Source organism: Capricornis sumatraensis, chromosome 16, assembly GCF_032405125.1.
Source record: "Capricornis sumatraensis isolate serow.1 chromosome 16, serow.2, whole genome shotgun sequence".
Lineage (NCBI taxonomy): Eukaryota > Metazoa > Chordata > Mammalia > Artiodactyla > Bovidae > Capricornis > Capricornis sumatraensis.
The window spans coordinates 30,272,432-30,291,043 of record NC_091084.1 but is presented as its reverse complement, the minus strand read 5'-3'; the positions used below and the strand labels follow the sequence as shown (position 1 = coordinate 30,291,043).

Here is an 18,612-nt window from a genome sequence, read left to right as displayed (position 1 = left end):
GGGATCAAACCTGGATCCCCTGTGTTGGGAGCTTGGAGTCTTAACCACTGGACCACTAGGGAAGTCCCACTGAGGTTGGGTCTTAAATGACTGTGGCTTTTGACTTCATCTCTGCCCGTGGGTCACTGGCTCTGGGGAAGGGCCACCAGCCAGTTGCGAGTGGCCATAGGAAGAGGCCCACGTGGTGAAGAACTGAAGCCTCTAGCCCACAGCCAGAAGGCCTGGCCAACCACATGAGCCAGAATCACCCAGCCTGGCCACTCCCGACTCCTGGCCTCACAGACTGTGTAGTTTAGATGGTTGTGGTCTTAAGCTGCTCAGTCTGGGGGTGGTTTGTTATGCAGCATGCATTCATGTTCAGTCACTTCAGTTGTTTCTGACTCTTTGCGACCCCATGGACTGTATATAGCCTGCCAGACTCCTCTGTCCGTGGGACTCTTCAGGCAAGAGTACTGGGAGTGGGTTGCCATCCCCTCCTTCAGGGAATCTTCCCAACCCAGGAATCGAACCTTCGTCTCCTGCATCTCCTGCATTGTGAGCAAATTCTTTACCCACTGAGCCACCTAGCAAGCCCTTGTCATGCAGCAGTGGGTACCCAATACAGCCCTGTTAAGAGACACTGCCAGTCTGTGATTTCCGGGAGGGCTCTAAGGAGCCCTATGGTTGGGGTTGGATTCCGAGTAACAATAGTGATATTACTGTAGGAGTGTGGGTCCCTGATTGCTCACAGTAGGAGCTGTGTTTGCTCCTGCGTAGCTGGTCTTTGGGCCTCCTGGCTCCTCCCTCGGTCTTGCCCGAGTGTGTCCTTCTGTGTGCCCCTCCCTGGGAGCTCCGGAGTTGGAGAGAAGCCTGGGTGCAGGAACAACCCGGCTGCTGTCTCCTCAGTGGTGACAGTGACAGGACACGCTGGGCACAGCTCCGTTGCCAACACAGTCTCTGCTTTATTACAGCCCCTCTTGTTTTTCAGAATCTCTTTCATTTTGTATGAGGAGACAGATGTGAGGGCCTTGCAGGCTCACACAGGCTGCCGTTCTGGGAAAAGGAAAAAGAGAGTTTGTGTTCCCCTCTCTTCCTATGGAGGTCCAGGCTTCTTCTTGCTTTATTTTTTTCATGTTTTTTAAAGGGGTGATTGTTCCCCTCTTGGACACAGATGTATACACACAGCCACCGCTCTCTCCAGGGACAGGTGTCTTGGATCTGCCCCTTTCACTTGTGTGACCTTGAGTAAATGTTGCGTCTTCTCTGAGCTTTAGTTCTCTCGTTTATAAAATGAGGATAGTCCTACCTGCCCTGCGTGCTTCAGAATAAGATAATGAATGTGGAGGTCTTCTAGAAACTACCACAGTGGCTCTTGGGGCTTCCCCAGTGGCTCAGCCAATAAAGCGTCTGCCTGCAATGCAGCAGACCCAGGTTTGACCCCTGGGTTGGGAAGATCCCCTGGAGAAGGAAAAGACAGGCCACTCCAGTACTCTTGCCTGGAAAATCCCATGGACAGAGGAGCCTGGTAGGCTACAGTCCCTGGGGTTGCAAAGAGTCAGACACGACTGAGGGACTTCACTTTCTTTCTTTCATAGTGGTTTTGCTTCTGGTGTTCTCACAACCTGGACACAGCGCTTGGCCTGTCCAGGCAGAGTTCTCTTGGTTGGCCTCCTTCCTCCCTGGCCTCCGGGTGGTAGCGGTGGGTGGGAGCACCCGGGAAGGGACACACTGTGGGACCCAGACAGTCCATCTCCCCAACCCTCTGCCTCCCCAGACACGCATTGTGGTCCTGGACTCTTGGGAGGAGCCCCCTGTGTGGAGTGAGCAGGGGCAGTAAGTGCTTTGGCAACATGACCTGATTCCCACTAAATAGCCAAGGCCCCTGGCTTTCTTACGCAAAGGTGACCAGCCACCCAGAGAGGCCACAGCAGCAGGTCCACCAGACTTTGCGGATTGCCATGTCTGAGTCCCTGCCCTCCCAAACTCAGTCCCAGCCTTGCCCTCCTCAGACATGTTCTCTCACACACAGATCATTTACTCACAAAAGTTATGGAACGAAACAGTCACGTGCCTGCCCTCATGGAGCTTACAGAGGAGAACAGGAAATGGATGTTAACCAAAGGTGGCTCAGCTAGTAAAGAATCCCCCTGCAATGCTGGAGACCTGGGTCCCAACCCTGGATTGGGAAGATCTCCTGCAGACAGGAATGGCAACCCACTCTAGTATTCTTGCCTGGAGAATTTCACACACAGAGGAGCCTGGCAGGCTAGAGTCCATGCAAACAGTTGTCCTGTTGCAAACAGTTGGACACATCTTAGCAACTAACTTTTAACTTTCACGTTTTCAAACACAAGTCCTGAGTAGAAAGAGTTCATGGGGAGAGGAGTGGAGGGGTGGGGGTCCCAGGAGACTTTTCTGTAGACCTGCTCTTGAGGCAGAGGCTTCAAAGATGAGTAGGAGTTGGCCAGAAGGAATGAGAGGAAGAGTCCAAGGTTGGCCCACTGAGAGCTTGGTACTGGCTAGGAATGGGCGAGCTAGGGCTGGGGAGGTGAGTTCAGGAGGTGAGAGCAACCAGGGTGAGGGGGAGAGGCAAGCAAGACTTTCTGGAGATCTCAGGTATTTCAGAGATTTAGGGGAACCCCACCTGGCCTTTCCTCTCTATATACCTTTCCCAGCTGTGTTCCCCATCCCTCACATGGTGTTGCTTCTATCGACTGAAAAAAGACGTACAACTTGGGAGTTGCGAGTTAAGTTTTATTTGGGGCAAAATGAGGACTGTAGCCCAGGAGGCAGCATCTCAGATAGCTCTGAGAGACTGCTCCAAAGCGGCAGTGGGGGAAAGTCAACATATAAGGTTTTGGTGAAGGGGGAGTTCAATACCATGAAGCATTCGTTTTACAAAAGGTTTTGTTTTTGTTAGTCATGAGGATCTGATGTCACCATGAAGGGATTTAGGGCTTCTCTAGATATGAGGAGATGCAAGGATTGAGATCATAAAATCTGTTCCTAGAAACATCCAACTATCTAAAGACCTGTCCCACCAGATTCCCTGGCACAGAGAGCCTCACTCCACCCTGCATTCCCTCAGGGATTGTTGAAAGTCAACTGCTATAGTAGCATGGGGTTCAGTCTCTGTAGAGGCAGATGGCAAACGCCTTTGCCGTTCACTCATTGGCAATGCTCTTGGTACGTGCCAGTTTTTAGTTGACACGACCCCCTTGTGGTCATAAATCCGACCATACTTTGGGGGGCATTTCATGACCATTTTGTCCCATGTTGCTGGGAAGGCTCATTCCCAGTTCTGAAGAAGGATTTTGTTGGTAGGCCACTCAATGTGCTGTACTGGACTAGGTCTTAACAGTCAAAGATCTCTAGACTCCTGTCTTCTAGTTATGGTCCAGGAAAGTATTTCCTTTCATCGCATCTTCCCATACCTAGAGTTACACTATTGCAATCATTGATTGTATATTGAGCTATACATTTGATCAACTGCTTCAAGTCTAGTCATTACTGTTTTCACTGGCGGCTCAGTCATGCATTTGGTAATACAAGAAGAAATAATCTTGTGAAACAAACAAAATACAAATAGTATAGTTAATAACATTAGTGACATTAAAAGTAAATATTTTAGCCATGAGCCTCCCACACCAAACCAGTTTTTAAAAGATCATCAAGACTAGGGAATGGGTCACTTAAAGCAGAAGTCTGGTTTCTCATATGGTTCGTCAAATGTGTTACATTAAAGGATTTATCAGGTATGAAAGTATAGTATGCACTTTGACTTATAGCACAGATATTTCCCTGAGATGCTGTAAGGTGTCAAGGGCCTTGCAGTTGTGTAGCTCTGCCTTTCTCATCATAGAGATCTCAGAATTCAATAGGCTAAATAGCCTGGTTAATATCATTTAAAGCTTATGAAAGTTAAGGCTTTAATATGGTCAATTATATCCTCTAACCCCATTGAAGACACACACACACACACACGCGCGTGCGCGTGCTGCTAAATGGTCATACCAGTAGAATACAGATCCTTGACCCACTGGGATCATATCAATGGTAGATTGGTTGGAGTTACCTCTAATTTGTTAACATGTGCTTAGTCACTCAGCCGTGTCCGACTCTTTGTGACCCCGTGGACTGTAGCCCGCCAGGCTCCTCTGTCCATGGGATTCTCCAGGCAAGAACACCGGAGTGGGTTGCCATGCCCTCCTCCAGGGGATCTTCCCAACCCAGGGATCAAACCTAGGTCTCCCTCATTGCAGGTGGATTCTTTACCATCTGAGCCACCAGGGAAGCCCATGAGTACCAGAGTGGGCAGCCTATCTCTTCTACAGGTGATCTTCCCAACCCAGGAATTGAACTGGGATCTCCTGCCTTGCAGGAGGAGTCTTTGCCAGCTGAGCTGCCAGGGAAGCCTGGTGGCTGTTCACTATGCTGCATGTGAAGTTCTGCTCCCAATCTCCACACACTCCGCCTTGCACATTCCCACAGCGTCTGTCTCAGTGGATGGTGACTCCATCTGCACGGGCCAAATTCCTTGCTTTGTCCCTCATTTCGGGTCCACTCTGAAATCCGGCTGGGCTCTCCTTCAAGATACATCCAGATACTGGCCACTTCTCACAGCCTCCCTGATGTGGAATGTGAGTCTTGGGCACCTCTGACACTGATGATCTTCTTCTTGCACTTGGCACAACTGGGTGCATAGCGCACATTGTAGCAGGGTGGGTGGAAGATGGCCCCTTTCTCCTCGAAGAAGCCAGCCTTTTCCAGAACCTTCGCACACTGGCTGCACACAAACTCCTCAGGGGAGTATGTGTGGCCCAGCGCCACCAGGTAGCAGCTCCAGATGACCTTGTGGTGCTGGTGGCACGTGGGAGTCTTGCCGTTGCTGCCACCGCCCCCACCATGGCCTCCAGCGGTGGCCTGCAGGATGGAGGTGCGGTTCTGCATAGGCGTGGGTGTGGCTGGCTGGGTGTGCCAGGTCAGCACTGTGCTGGTCTTGTCCAGGGCATAGCGCTCAGCAAATGCAGGGTCCACAGCCCAGGGTGGGCGGCTCGTGGGACTGGAGGTGGTAGGGCCAGGCCAGGGTTCCTGGGGTGTAGCTGAGGCTGGGGTTGGGGCTTCCGTCCTGGGCACCTGGCTTGATTTCTTCAGGTGCTCCTCATCCGGGTCTTGCATGAACTTGGTGCCCGTGAGGTGGGCGAGGATGCGGAAGGAACGGGACTGGCCTGTCCCCGGCCTCGTCCACCAGTCCTCCATGTCCTCCATCAGCCACTGCTTGCTGGCATCTGGGATCAGCGGTCAGAGCAGCTGTCCATTCTGCTGCGGGGTGCTGTCTGCAGGCAGGTTCGCCCCGAAGGGTTGGGCCGTCTTGTTGAGGGAGGTGCTGGGTGCAACATGTATGACCTTAAATTCATGGGAATCCCAGGCTACACCTTCGTATCCATCACTGTAGATGTGAAGGCTATAAATTAGTACCACAAATCCACTGGGTTCCATACCAATCACTCTCTCTAAGGTAATAATGGGCATAGTTCATAAAACATCCAGCCTGTCTCATAATGAGCAGTTTGATCATTTTTAGTATGATTTAACCCTTCCCGACATAGAGGAGCTTTTAAACTTAAATGACCATAGCCTGGTATGTAGATCCACCCCATAACTGTGGGAGTTTTCCTTTTAATAGATGAGCGATTAATTTCTTTTATTGAGATTTAGCTGGTCACTCTGATTGAGTTTGAATGACCCTAAGAGAAAACTTAAATCTATGGCCAGCATCAGAGCAGGTCTTATTAATTGGCCAGGTGAGAGGATCCCATCTAGTAATATCATGAATAGGTAGAACAGGACTGAACATTCATCTAAAATAAATTTCCTAGGGGGTATCCAATCAGAGCCCTAGAAAACAGAAATCCACCAAGGTAACCCAGAAGTACTAGACACAGGTAATTGGCCACAACCCAACAATTGGATTGAATTTTAAACTAGCATAGAATCATGTCCATGATAGAAAACATTTGATTGGTAGGCACAGGTCCAAGGAATCAAGAAAATATAAATGATCATACAAGTCAGATCAGCATCTTGGGCAAGCTGTATGCTTCTGATGTCTTCTTCTTGTCCTGGTATAGTGTAGTTTTCTCTGTTTGAGCATTGTTTTAAGGTGAGTTTGAGGTCAGCAGGCCTCTGTATAGACCAGTCCAGCTTAGGGGTCTTTGAAAGAAGCAGTTAATCTGAGTCAATTTCCCTTCAATTTTACTGGGCATGAACTAGTGAAGAGTACCTGATAGAAAGGTCTTTCCATCCAGGTTGGAGACAGTTCCTTAAATTATGTCTTCTTCCAGGGTTGGTTACAGGTCATGTGTGAGGCATCTGATCTTCATCCAAAGACAGATTACTGAGATAGGCTTCAGAAACAATCCTAGACTGTCCTTTAATAATTCAATTAAATTTTACATTAATATACCCTAACAGCAAAGAACTATCCAGGAAATGAGTCTTAGTAGGTACAGACTTCCATTAACAAACTGGATTTAACATTCATTGAAACATCTTTTTCTCCCTAAAATCACGGTCATTTTTACCAAATAAACCAAATTAAGACTTGTTTGTAATATAGGTTTGGTCTCAATAAACTTGGCCTGATGATTTATATAACCATAGTTGATCATAGACTTTTTTGCTTTGCTGAGGCTTTTATAATCTCAGACTGAACTTTTAAAATAAAACCTTTCAGGGCTAGGAAAGTCATCCCAAAGGCTTATCACAGATTTTCCCTAACAGATCTAAGTAAGTTTCTCCCTTTTCAGGGTCTCCAAAATTCCTTGAGATTTCTGTACCTGTTAGTGAGATAACCTTCCTAACTTATTTGATAAAGTTACTGGAAACTAAGAGCTTCCAATCTCTGGAGGGTTCAGATAGAAAAGATAAATGTTTCAATTTGTTTATAAAATTTTACTGTCATAATTAGTTTGAGGGAAAGGTTTTTTTTTCTTACACTTGGAAAACACAGGTTCAAATCAGTAATTTTTTCAGATAGAAACCATAAAAGTTATAAGCATATTCACCAGTTCATTCAGTCCTTTTCTTAACCTTTGTGAAGTCATCGGGTTTTCCATTAGATTCCTTACTCAGCTCAGAAACTGGTATTTATCCAAAATTCTTTTTTATAAATCTTCTTGAAGAGGAAGCATTTTTGCAAAACTTGGTTAGTGCTATGACAATATTTTGAGATAGTAACTAGAATTATGCCTGATAACAGTTTACCTGAAAAGGCAACCCACTCCAATACTCTTAGACCTGGAAAATCCCATGGACGGAGGAGCCTGGTAGGCCCCAGTCCATGGGGTTGCAAAGAGTCGGACACAACTGAGCGACTTCACTACACTACTATCAGAATTTTAGGTGCTCCATACAGTTTCTACAATATCTATATTAGTAACATTTACCATACAATATAACCCGAGACTTATTACTCACTTGACAATACTCCCCATTTGCAGAATGAACCTAATTAGTAATATCCCTTTTAGGGATGTTTCAGGGGCCCTCTGAAGCACCCCAAAGTTAGCTATAAATCATCTTCATTAGAATGATCTGGGAAGTTTTGTCAACAAATATCAAAAAGGTTTAGGACACTCAGTCAGATAGGATCGTAGATTATTGGAAAACAATATTATTCACTTAGCCAAAGTAACAATAAAGGATTTCAGAACAGATCATTTAAGAAATCAACTTAAATCTATTATCAAAGGCAGTTCAGTATCTGAAGAAAAGATGTCCTCTTAACAGAGAGAAAAGCTAAATTCAAGTTTTTGCACCAGCTTACTTTATTCACAAGGTAAACTTAATTAACTTCATTTTAAACTTAGTCCTAAGTTTAAACCGTGTACAAAACTTTCCCCTTCACTGTTTGGTTCACTTTTCACAAGCCTTTTCACTTTCTGCATCCATTACTGTGTTCTTCCACCAAAAAAGCCACCTGTAAGTCAGGCTTACTTCCTTTTCCCTTCACAAAATGCAATTCCATTCCTCATACCTTCTTTACCGAAAACACACTGCCTACTTTCCTTAAGCAACCAAGAACTGACTTTTATTATTAGCGTTTTATAGATTGGTGAGCATAAATACCAGTGATAATTTCTAAAACCTTTGCTTTCATAGAACATTTTAAGATGGCACCAAGCATCATTCATTTTTAATCTCAAACCTCTTTAGTTTCTCTGTAAGAGGAAATAAGTGTTCAGTAGTAAATGCTGCAAAATGTTATTTTATTTGGCAATGACTTAGCTACTCCATAGACTTCCAACACTTAGATTAGTACAACCCTTAGAAATTTAAGTTACCTCAATCTGGAGAGACTATTTTAGACAGACATTCCTAAAGCACAATTATTCTTAATAGTTCATCTAAAAGCTCATATCTCATTTACATTTTTTTAGAAGTTTCTTCACTAGAGGTGATTTCCTTGCTGACAAACTTGTAACAGATATAATAATATTTAACTTATATTAAACCTAGGTATAATGAAAATATTCTGCTTAATGTTAATTACTCTTAGACATGTCTACATTAGTTAGATCAACAAACAAACATTAATATCATGTATTTAATATTGAATATTTCCCAGTTCACGTGAACCTGAAATTCATTTAGGTTAATTTCTCTTGTATTTAGAATTATTTGATTTGTAAGTGCTTAAACTTTTTTTTTGAAGGCCCACTAGATTAGAGCTCATTTACTAACTGATCTCAGCAATCAGCAGTATTATCCAAAAAAAAGACACATGCTGAGACATACATATATCCAAATAGACAGAGATCCTTTAGCTTTGTTTTTCAAACTTAGCTATGAACACTAGTTGTAAAAAATGGTTGGAGTAAGATTTTAAAAGGCTTTTTTCCCCTTTTGGTTTCAGGAATTAGAGATGGTTTAGATAAGTGATCCAGAGAGCTCTGGTCTAAAGTACAGAAGGAGGTATTTCCTCGGGGCAGGAATTCTTAAAGAGATAATTTTTTTCTTCAAGCTTTCTCTGGAGTCTAAAGAATATTGTGACCACATTGTCAAAAATATTTTTCTGTGACCATAGTTTTATAGCCAAAATTTAGACCAGATAGTGCCCAACTTGGCCCTGATAAAAAGGGCAGATTGGTCCCAGCAGGGATTGTTCCTCTGGGGAAGTGGGGGTCATAGTTTGATCAGACCCAGGCTGTTGATTACAGGAGGAAGTGCTGGATGTAAGAGAACTTCAGTCCATTTTCCTATCCTGTGTCAATAAACATCTTATATTTTTAGGCCATTTTTCTTGTCATTGGGTCATAGCTATAGATGGACCAGTTAAAAAAAATTTTTTTTTTTCCCTAGGGGTTCCCAAGTGGAGTGTGGAATTAGAGTGAGCAATTCCCATATTACTCGAGCGGTTTGCACCAGATGTCTGTCCACTCAAACCGAACCAACAAACCAAAACCAACCAGAGCGTCACTAGCCAGGAGGTACACTCCAAATGAAACAAAAGGCAAAGAGATGCCCAGAGATCAAAAGCCTAGTGGCAAGAGTTCCCCCATAAGATGGTAAAGTGATGCCCAGAAATCAAAAGCCAAGTGGCGTAAATGCCAAACGTGACTTCCCAGTTCCACTAGGTCTGTGACCTGGCAAATTCAGTGCTAGCAGCCTTTTTTAGTTCTGATATAGTTTCAAGCAATTTCTTGTTGGTTTCCTGCAAAGAAGTTACTCTATCATTTTGTTTTAGAAGCTTCATCTAGGATACCAGTCCAAGTAAGCATGGCAGCCTTTTCTAATTGTGCACACAAAAATATCAATTTTGGAGTATCAAAAGAACCCCAATTTGGCCATTTTAGGTTGAGATCTCTTTTAGTATAATTTCTGTAATTAACTAGGTACTTGCAAGTATGAGCTCTGTACATATTGTACATGCATCTGGCTAGAGTGTTTGTTAGTCAGAGGCTGGCTTTTTGACACCTCTTTGTTTCTGTTTTTGAGACATTCTGCTTCACGTTTTAAGCTGAATTTGTTGGGGATAAAAATCACTAGTGAACTTGTGAAGTGGGCCCATGTGCTGTTTGTGAGCTTAACTCCTCCAGGAGTCATCCCAGAGTCATTTCAGCTGATCTTACGTGTCTCGGATTCTGCCTCCGGCAATTTAAGACCACTGTGACTGCTCAGGTTGCTGAATGGCCAGTTCTTATGTGCGACCCCCAGATGAGCAAGTATTTAATTAATAGTGGGTTTCCCTATGGGACCACTGCACGGTATGAGGACTAGGTCTCTACCACTCCCGTAAATTTCTCAGTCATCTGAGGAAACTGAAACCGGCCACTCTCATATATTTTCCTCTCTTTTATCCTGACAAATTCTATAATGGCAGTCAAACTGAGGAAAAGTGTCAGATCAGCCTCTTAACTACTCAGCCAAGACCATTCAGTCCCCTACAATGAAGCAACCACGGCACCTTTCAACCGAGCCTGGGGTATTCCTCAATTTTTTTTTCCCAGTCAAGCCCCCCTACCCAGTACTTTTCCACTGGGTGGGCAATTCTCCTGGTATCACCTCAGGACCAAGCAAACCTGGGTGACAGCCTGTGCCTTTTGAGGATGTCCCAGCAGCTGCAAAGACTGGGTAGCAGCTCGAGGAGGCAGGAGAAGAGGTGACTTTTCCAGTTGGTCCCCTAAAAGGAAAGCCTCATACTCCAGAATCCCGAGACCTAGGGGGACTCTCTGCCTACCCCCTCCCTGGCTCCACATTTCCTTCCGGGACTTGTTGAGGACCCTGTACCAGACTGCTTTACCCTGAGGATCATTTGACTATAGGATTAGGGCAACAGTCATTGGCAGTTTATCTATAATCCTTTGGTATTGGGATGGCCAAAAAGTTCATTCAGGTTTTTCCATAGGTGCCATATGGAAAAACCTGAACAAAATTTTTGGCCAACCCTATAGTCAGCCAAACAGCCTGCTGCCACCTGAGTCCACCACCTGGGTGCTCAGAGGGAGAAGCGGTCCTTTGCTTGGAGCAGAGACCCACGAGGACACTTAGCCCCACCCGGGACCTCTAAGCCAGGGTGTGGGGTCCAGACCTCTGCTTCCCTTACCTTTCAGCAGTGATTTGTAGGAAGTCTACAGCATGCTGGCACTGTATGGGTCTAGATGGGGAGCATTTTTACCCATGTTCAACCAGAGTTTCACAATATAGAGCTGGATAAAGCTCGCTGCTCTGATTGCCTGGACTTTGCAGGGCCAAGGAATTACTCCCGATGCCCCTGCTGCTGCTAAGTCACTTCAGTCGTGTCCAACTCTGTGCGACCTCATAGACGGCAACCCACCGGGCTCCCCTGTCCCTGGGATTCTCCAGGCAAGAACAGTGGAGTGGGTTGCCATTTCTTTCTCCTGATGCCCCATCCACTCCTTTTGAATTTCCCAGGGGCGTGGCCTTTGAGCCTCAGGCAAGTCAGCTGCTCCCTCCCCTCCCCACCCACCCCAGCCTGGCTGTCTCTGGGTCCCTACTCCTCCTTCCTGCCCCCACCTCTGCCACAGCCCTTCCTGTCCTCCTCTCTTGCCAGTTCACCCCCAACGATGAGATTCCTACTTAAAAATAAATCGCTGCGATCTTTAATTGCAGACCAAATAATTGCTTCATTTTATTTAAATGTGGCTCTTGGAGGCTCTGGGAACAATTAGAAGAAAACAGAGGGCAGTGCTGGGTGCAGGTTTTCAAGCATATAATTATTTTTTTTATTATTATCATACCGATGTTTGCAGGATCTGGAAAAAGAAAGTGTGTCCTTCCTTCTGAGTTAGTCATGCACAATTTACATGCAATAATAACAATAATAATGATAATAATAATTCCTGGCTTTCCCTGGATTTCGTACTTGGCTCCCAAGGAAGCGGAGAAGTCACTGTGCACTTTGCCGCAGGAGAGGGTGAGAGCAGCTCCAGCCGCCTCCCACAGACCCCGAGAAGGAACCCGTGTCCTGGCCCTTCCTGTTGGGGTACTGGGTTTGATGTGGGCTGGGCTGACCTAACGCATAATGTTCTGAGAAGTTCTGGGCAAGTTCAGTACTCTATCCTCAGGGACCTTCACTGTGTCTAAAATTCTCCCATTCATTCTACATTCAGCGTTAAGAACTAGATGGGGCCCTAGAGGTCATGTACAGTCCTCTTTTTATGATGGAGGAAACTGGGGCCCTCAGATCACAAAGCTTATTAATAACAGAACCAAAAAGAGGCCTTTGTGTGTGAAATAGGAGAGCAGGGTCCTTAGGACCAGGCAGACCTAGAATTGAATTCCTGTCCTGCTTATCATGATATGTACTATCCTGGGCACATTTCTTTTTTTAAATTAGTTAAGAATATTGGGGTGGTGTCAAAATGGCTAAAGTTAAAAGAATTTTAATTTATGTTAAAATTCAAATTGGTTCAAGCAGTTTGAGGAATTAACATTTTTTAAATTTATTTTTAAAGTTTTATATAATTTTTAAAGGTTACACTCCATAGAGTGTCAGTTCAGTTCAGTTGCTCAGTCGTGTCCGACTCTTTGCGACCCCGTGAATCGCAGCACGCCAGGCCTCCCTGTCCATCACCATCTCCCAGAGTTCACTCAGACTCACGTCCATCGAGTCCGTGATGCCATCCAGCCATCTCATCCTGGGTCGTCCCCTTCTCCTCCTGCCCCCAATCTCTCCCAGCATCAGAGTCTTTTCCAATGATATGGAGTGTATAACTCCCAAAATGTTGGCTGTATTCCTCATATTGTATAATATATCTTTATGCTGTGCGGTGCTTAGTTGCCCAGTCGTGTCGGACTCTTTGTAACCCCACGGACTGTAGCCCGTCAGGCTCCTCTGTCTATGAGGATTCTCCAGGCAAGAACACTAGAGTGGTTTGCTATGCCCTCCTCCAATAGCCTGTCTTATACCCAGTAGTCTGTATCTCACACTCCTAGATTTCCACCCCCACCCCCACTGACAACTGTGCAGATTTCTTAATCTGGAAAAAATGAGAAATGATAATGCGTGCTTATTTTGAGGAATGAAGAATGTAGTCTACGTGAAGGCTTCCAGCACAAGCCCTGCACATGGGAGATGCTTGATTGACGTTTGCCTTCTCTTCTCTTCTTTCCAGTATTCTTCAGTCTTTGAGTCAGCTGGACCAAGTATGCAACGATCCCTGGGAGGGTTAGCGGCTTTGACATTGGGGCTAGAAGCCAGTGGGGAGGAGAAAGAGGCCATTGAGCATGGAGGGTGCCTACTGAGAGGAAGAAGAGGATGGCACTCCATCCTGGCCTTGTGTGAGCTGTGTGGAGACCCCCCGTGTTCCTCCCCAAGTCCTGGTGCTGTGTGTCAGCATCCTCACTGCTGTGTGTCCCGGCTGGGTCCTCCCGCCTCTAGGCTGGAAAAATGGCCTGTCGGGCTGTTTAATCCACACTGCTGAGCACCTACTGTGTACCAGACACTATAGACACTAATACTACGAAAGCAAGTAAGAGGTAGCTTTGACCTTCAAGGAGCTTGGAGGCTGCATTGACAGAGACATGGATCAGTTGTGTTTACTGTGATGTTAAATGATCTGAAGAGGATCTTCAAGGGGCTGGGAGCCTGGGCAAACTGCCCAGACTCTGGGGTTCAGAAAAGCCATTTAGGGAAGCCTCACCTGAGTGGGGTCTTGAAGGATATGCAAGAGTTGGGTGAAGCAGGTTTACAAGGAGAAGGGGCCGGCTGGATGTGTAGGTGATCTCGATGGTTCAGAATTATGCTTGTGTTCTGCGAGGCTCTGGGTGGCTGGTTTTCCAGTGTCCACGTTGGGGACACTGGGCCATTGGAAGGCAACACCTACCCTTCTCTGGAATCACAACTCAGCTAAAACAGAGGGCTGCATATTGTCTACTGGACTTGCTTTGCTAAAGTGGATATAAGAGGCCGTTCCATAATTAACCACCTTCCTAGGGTAGGACGAGGTAGGACGAGGTCTGTTTTTTTCTTTTTAATGAGAGCTTTATTGAGATGAGGGGCTTCCCTGGTGGGTCAGACAGTAAAGAATCTGCCTGCAACGCAGGAGTCTCAGGTTTGATCCCTGGGTCAGGAAGGTCCCCTGGAGGAGGAAATGGCAACCCGCTCCAGTATTCTTGCCTGGAGAATTCCACGGACAGAGAAGCCTGGTGGGCTACAGTCCATGGGGTCACAAAGAGTTGGCCACAACTGAGAGGCTAATACTTTCACAATGATTGAGATGTAATTCACATATCATATAATTTACAGTTTATGATTATAAAATGTATGGTTAAATGGTGTTAGTATATTCACAGATTTGTACAGCTGTCACCATCATCAACTTTAGAACATTTTCATCACCCTAAAAAGAAACACCTTCCCTGTTATTAATTATTCTCCATTCTTCCTCCCACCCACACCCTGACTTCAACAAATCCTGTTCTGTGCCTATATAGAATTACCTATTCTGGACATTTCGCACAAATGGAATCATATAGTATGTGGCCTTTTGCATCTGGCTCTTTTCACTGAGGTTGTTTTTTTTTTGAGGTTCACCTATGATGTAGGCTTCCTGGTGGTTCAGAGGTTAAAGCATCTGCCCGCAATGCAGGAGACCTGGGTTTGATCCCTGGGTCAGGAAGATTCCCCTGGAGAAGAAAATGACAACCCGCTCCAGTATTCTTGCCTGGAGAATCCCATGGACGGAGGAACCTGATGGGCTACAGTCCACAGGGTCGCAAAGAGTCAGACACGACTGAGTGACTTCACTTCCACTATGATGTCGGTGTTTTCTTGATCCATTCATCCATTGACGGACATTTGATTTGTTTCTGCTTTTTGGCTATTGTGAAGAATACTGCTGTGAACGTTTATATACAAGTTTTTATGTGCGTGTATGTTTTCATTCCTCTTGATGGATACCTGGGAATGGAATTGCTGGGTCAAACAGTGATTCTTTATTTACCTCTTGAGAAACTGCCTAGCATTCTCCAAAGTAGCTGTACCATTTTACATTCCCACCAGCAGCGTCTGAAGGTTCCAATTTCTCCACATCCTTGCCAACTCTTGTTATTATCTGACTTTTTTTATTATAGCTGTCTTGGTATCCTGTTGCTGCTGTAACAGATTACCAGCAACCTAGTGACTTAAAACAACACACATTTATTATCTTACAGTTTTGGAGGTCAGAGGTCTGAAATGGATCTCATGGGTCTAAAATCAAGGTGTTGGCAGGGCTGTATTTCTTTCTGGAGACTTTAGGGGAGAATCTGTCTCCTAAACCTTTCCAGCTTCTGGAGACCATCCTGTGTTTCTGAGTTCACGGCCCTGTCTGTCTTCAAAACCAGCAGTGGCCATCACTTTGACCTCTGCTGCTGTTATCACATCTTGTTTTCTGACTCCAGCCCTCTTGCCTCTCTCTTACACTTAAAGGAATTCTTGTGATGGCACTGGGCTCATGTGGATAATCCAAGCTCCTCTCCCATCACAAGATCCTTGAGTTAATTGCATCTGCAATACTTATGCCATCCAAGGTGACATATTCACAAGTTGCAGGGATTAAGATGACGGACATCTTTGGAGGACCATTATTCTGTCTAACGTCGATAATGGGTGTGAAGTGGTATCTCATGGTTTTAATTTCTAATTCCCTGGCAAATGGTGTTGGGCACCTTTTCACGTGCTTATTGGTCATTTGTATACTTTCTTTGAAGAAAGTAGGCACTAGTTTCTTAGATATGACGCCCAAAGCAGAAACAACAAAAGGAGAAACAGATAAATCAGATTTCATCAAATTAAAATGTTTTATGCTTCAAAGGACACTATCAAAAAGGGAAAAGACAGCAAATAGAATGGGAGAAAATATTTGCAAATCATGCACTGGAAAGTGACTTATATCTAGCATATATAAAGAATTCTTGCAACCGAATAATAAAAAGATAAATAACCCAATTAAAACATGGGCAAAGGGTCATGAAGATTTATGGCTATGTTTCCATCTAGGAGTTTTATATTTTTAGGTCTTACGTTTAGGTCTTTGATCTGACTCAGTTTTTTTCTGTATACGCTGTAAGGTAGGGGTCCAACTCCATTCTTTTGCATGTGGATATCCAGTTGTCCTAGCACCATTTGTTGACAAGATTATTCTTTCCCCAGATTGACAGATCTTGACTCCCTTACCAAAAAATCAATTGACCCTAATTGTGAGAGATTATAGAGATTATTTTATAGAGTCCTGTTTCTTTTCCACTCACCTGAATTTCTACACTTATGCCAGCACTACACTGTCTTGCTTCCTGTAGCTGTTTGTACATTTTGAAATCAGGAATCATGAATCCTCCAGCCTTGTTCTTTTGGAAGATTGTTTTGGTTAATCTGGGTTCCTCCCAATTCCTTATTAATTCTAAGATCAACTTGTGGATTTCTAAAAAAAAAAAAGCCAGTTGGAATTCTGATATGGACTATGTTGAATATATAGAGCAATTTGGGGAATATTGCCATCTTAACAGTATTAAGTATTTCAGTCTATGAACAGGGGTATCTTTCAATTTAGTTAGGTCTTCTTTAATTTCTTTCAAGGATGTTTTGTACTTTTCAGAGTATACATTAGGTACCTCTTTTGTTAAATTTATTCCCAAGTATTTCATTCTTTCTGATGCTATTGTTTATAGCTAGTGTGTGGAAATACAACGGGCTTTTGTGTATGTCTTTTTTTACCCTTGTTGAATTCATTTATTAGTTCTGATAATATTCAGTAGAAACCTTAGGATTTTCTCTGTATAGAATTATGTCATCTCCACATAGAAGGTGTGTTGTGTATTCAGTTGCTCAGTTGTGTCCAACTCTTTACAGCCCCATGAACTGTAGCCCACCAGGCTCCTCTGTCCATGGAATTTTCCAGGCAAGAATACTGGAGCAGGTGGCCATTTCCTACTCCAGGGGATCTTCCCAGCCCAGGGACTGAACCCACATCTCCTATGTCTCCTGCACTGGCAGATGGATTCTTTACCACTAGTGCCTGGGAAGCCCTAGAAGGAAATAGAAGGAGGAGAGTTTTATTTCTTCCTTCTCAATATGGACGCTCTTTATCTTTTATCCTGCTTAATCGCCCTGGCTAGAACCTCTAGTACAATGTTGATAGAAGTGGTGAGAGGTGACATCCTTGTCTTGCTCCTGATCTTAGGGGGAAGCATGTTCTCTTTCACCATTAATTATGAGGTTAACTAGATATTTTGTAGATCTTCTTTATTAGACTGAGGAAATTTCCCTCTATTTTTAGTAGGCTGAGTGTTTTAAATTTTGTCAAATGCTTTTTCTGTCTATTGAGATGATCATGTGGGTTTTGTCCTTTATCTGATTGATGTGGTATATTACATTAATTGATTTTCTAATGTTAAACCAGCATTGCATTCGTGGGATAAATCCCACCTGGTCATGGTATAGAATCATCTTTTATGTCCTTCTGGACTCCGTTTGCTAGTATTAAGTAACTACTCTGATGTCAAGGTTCTCTGGGGAAAGCCTACTGTCTGCTCCCTCTTCCCAGACCATCCCACAAAATCATCCTCAAGAACTCTCCTGCCCTTGGCTTCCCTTTCCTGTGTTGGCCCATGGACTGTTAACTGATGACGGTGGGAATGATAATCCCCTGAGTCCACCATCTTTAATTGTTGGCTCAGATATTACCTTGGGTAGGAGGCCTTTGCAGTGGCTCCCCACCTCCCATCCCAGTAGGACTGCTAGCCCCCCTGCCTCACCTGTGCTCTCATGCTTCTTCATTCTTTACACATAACTTGCTGCAGGACAAGGCAGGACCAACTTCTCCAAGTGGACCGGGCTCTGCTTCTGATATGGACTGTGTCTAGACATGCTTGACGAGACTTTTGATCCCTGCCGATGTTTGCCTGGCTGTAATCCCTTACCTCATTGGGTTCTGATGTTCTACCATTAGAGATGGAATTCCTTTGACTTAAGAATTTATCCCAAGTTAAAATGCAAATGCATCAGGAGAGGTGCACTAAGTCCCCCACATATGAATGAGTTCTTTTCTGAAAGCACATTCCTAAGTCCAATTTGTTTATAAGTCCTACAAAGTTAACCTGAGTACCCAACTGACACAATCGGCTATATAGTACTGTACTGTAGGTTTATAATACTTTTTATACAAATAATACATAAAAAACACAAAAATAAACACTTTTAATCTTACAGTACCTTGAAAAGTGGAGCTTCCCTGGGGCCTCGGATGGTAAAGAATCTGCTTATAACTGCAGGAGACCCAAGTTCAATCCTTGGCTCAGGAAGGTCCCCTAGAGAAGGGCATGGCAACCCACTCCAGTATTCTTGCCTGGAGAATTCCATGGACAGAGGAGCCTGGTGGGCTACAGTTCATGGGGTCACAAAGAATGGGACATGACTGAGCGAGTAGCACTTTCACTTTTCACCTTGAAAAGTACAGTAGTACAGTACAACAGCTGGCATACAGGGGTTGGCATTGCGTGAACAGGCAAGAAGAGTTACTCACTGGAGGAAGAGGAAGAGGTGAGAGATGGTAGAGCGAAGGACTGTCAGCAACAGGAAATGCTGACACTGGTGGTTGAACAGGTTACTTTCTCTACTGCCCTCTTCCC

The 18,612-nt window shown here is 44.6% G+C and overlaps 1 protein-coding gene and 1 pseudogene across 1 annotated transcript in view; one reads left to right on the top strand and one right to left on the bottom strand.

The window, feature by feature from the left end:
- The window catches only part of DSCAML1 (DS cell adhesion molecule like 1), a 344,836-nt gene that overhangs the window by 42,523 nt on the left and 283,701 nt on the right, over positions 1-18,612 (top strand). The window lies entirely within an intron of this gene.
- On the bottom strand, positions 4,597-5,511 carry LOC138092711 (PDZ and LIM domain protein 7 pseudogene; annotated as a pseudogene).